General features: G+C 35.3%; 1 pseudogene; it reads right to left on the bottom strand.

Annotated features, from left to right (window-relative positions):
- Window positions 1–395: 395 nt before the first annotated feature.
- On the bottom strand, window positions 396–1,072 carry LOC119524314 (annotated as a pseudogene).
- Window positions 1,073–2,855: the final 1,783 nt, after the last annotated feature.

Below are 2,855 nucleotides of genomic sequence, written 5' to 3'. Positions count from 1 at the left end.
ATCTGATGAAAAAATGTGAATATGTATGTCCAAGAAGCTCAACAAACTCCAAGCAGGATACACTCTAAGAGATCTACACCAAGACACATTAGTGAAATTGTCAAAATCCAAAGACAAAGAGGATTTTGAAAGAAGCGCGAGAGAAGTAATTTTTTTGAAAGCCTAGTATTTTTTTAATGGCTATAAATATTCCACCAAGTTGAAAATTTTCTATTTTGCTAAAATGTACAAATGGAATTAATACAATAGTCCACACATTCTATGGTTTCTAAGCATTTACCACCAATGGTTTCCATAAGAGGCTGTTTTCCTTCAGAGTTCAGAAACAGTTTAGATGTTTGAAATTCTGAGAAAGTCCAACTTTCCCTCCTTCCAACCCAAATTAATTTTTCTTTTCAGAAGTCTTGCCTGATGTTTTCTTTGTTTACCTTTCCATGTTGCTGCTTAATTTGATAGATTTCATTTTCTAGTTGTACAATAGTCCATTCAATCTCATAATTCTTACTAACCAGGGATACCCAAGTTGACTCATTTCTCTCAATTTAGATCCAGCTGTTAGTTGCATGTTCTTTCGCTGCCAGTTTAAATCTTGAATGTGTTTCCTTAACTTCTGGAGCTCCTTCTGGGCATGTTCAATCATATGAACTAAATTTTCATTATATACTTTCCAGGCATTGCACCCATGCTGTGACATTAGCTCCAGATTCTCAATTTGAACAGCCTGATGCTCTAACTGGGCCATAAAATTGTTTACACATTCTTGCCATGCAGTAATATCATTTTTCTGACCTGAGGAAGGATCTGGAAGCTTGTATCATTTCATATGGAGCAATTCAATTGGTTATCGGGCAGCCAGTCTTTCAAATTCATTTCTCATTATGTTGGTTTCAAAAGCAGAATAATCCGGAGCTGTTAGGTAGCTCAGGTAGTTCTTAGTAGGTCAGTATCTGCGAGTTTCCTCCTCCACCAGTGCTGCAGCTGCTTCCCGCACACCAGGTGCTTCATAACCTTGATCAAAATAGGGTAGCACATCCATCACTGCCTCTGCAGCAACCAAACCTGTGCCTGCCATTCCAGGAATCTTAAGTTCGTCTGAGTTTTCTCGAAACAATTTTTAATATACAAGGGATCCCCAATAACATTAACAGAAGATTTCTCATCAGAAACAATGGAGGCCAGAAGACAGTGGGATGGCATATTTAAAGTCCTTGAAGAAAAACTGTACAACCAAGAATTCTATATCCATCAAAATTATCTTCAAAAACGAAGGAGAAATTAAGACATTTACAGATTATCAAAAGCTGAAAGATTTGATTACCAGATTCCTGCTCTACAAGAAATGCTAAAGGGAGTCCTGCAGGCTGAAATAAAAGGACACTAGATGTAACTGAAAGCCAGAAGAAGAAATAAACATTGGTAAAGGTAACTCCATAGGTAAATACAAAATCCTGTATTGCTGTGCTTTTGGTTTACAACTGCCTGCTCCCCCATATGACTTAATAGGCAAATGTGTAAAATAACCTTTAAAATCTATATTAATGAGCATACAATAGATAAATACGCAATCAGAGACAATAAGCAACATAACAGGGGTGGGAAAAGATATATAGGAGTACAGAGTTTGTATACTACCGAAACTAGGTTGGTACTAGTCAAACTGGGTTATTATTACTTTAAGATATTAATTGTAATTACCAAGGTAACCACTAAGAAAATGATTAAAAGAATATATAGAAAAGGAAAGAAGCAGAGAATCAAAAAGGTACACTACAAAAACTAAATATAAAAAATGCAATAATTGAGGAACAAAAAACATACAAGGCATACCAAAAGAAAACCCCAGCTAAATGACAGAAGTAAATCCTTCCTTCTACAGTGCAAAGACAACCTACAGAATGTAAGAAAATATTTGTAAACCATCTAACTGATAAGGATCTAATAGCTGGAACATATAAAGAACTCCTACAACTCAACAACAAAAAGACAAACACCACAGTTAAAAAATGGATGAAGGACTTGAATCAACATTTCTCTAAAGAAGATATTCAAATCACCAATAAGTACACGAAAAAGTGTCAACATCATTAGCCATCAGGGAGATGCATATTAAAACTACAATGAGATACCACTTAACACCCACTAGGATGGCTATTATTTTAAAAACCTGAAAATAACAGTTGTTGGCAAGGATGCAGAGAAATAGGAATCCTCGTATACTGTTGGTGGGAATGTAAGACGGTACAAACACTGTGGAAAACAGTTTGGTGGCTCCTCTGAAAGTTAAACATAGAATTACCATATTACCCAGCAATTCTACTCCTAGGTATATACCCAAAAGAATTGAAATCAGGTACTTGAACAGATATTTGCACACCAATGTCCACCACAGCACTACTCATAATAGCAAAAAGGTGGAAGCAACTCAAGTGTCTGTCAACAGACGAATGGATAAACAAAATGTGATATATCCATACAATAGAATATTCTTCAGCCATAAAAAGAAGTGATGTTCTGGTACATGAAACAACATGGAAGAACCTTGAAGATATCATGTTGAGTGAAATAAGCCACACACAAAAGGGCAAATATTGTACAATCTCTCTTATATGAAATACTTAGAAAAAGCAAATTCTTAGAGACAGAGAGTAGAATAATGGTTACCAGGAGTGGAGGGAGGGAGGAATAGGGAGTAATTGCTAAAAGAGTTTGGGATGATGAAAATAGTCTGGAAATAGATGGTGATGAAAGTTACACATTACAGTCAATGTATTAAATGTCAAAGAATTGTCCACTTAAAAGCGTTAAAATTAGTTTTATTTTATGTATATTTTACCACAATGAAAAATAAATAGAAG

The sequence above is a fragment of the Choloepus didactylus genome, chromosome Y (assembly GCF_015220235.1).
Source record: "Choloepus didactylus isolate mChoDid1 chromosome Y, mChoDid1.pri, whole genome shotgun sequence".
Classification (NCBI taxonomy): Eukaryota; Metazoa; Chordata; class Mammalia; order Pilosa; family Megalonychidae; genus Choloepus; species Choloepus didactylus.
The sequence above is the reverse complement of the archived record's forward strand: the minus strand, read 5'-3'. Positions and strand labels throughout refer to the sequence as shown.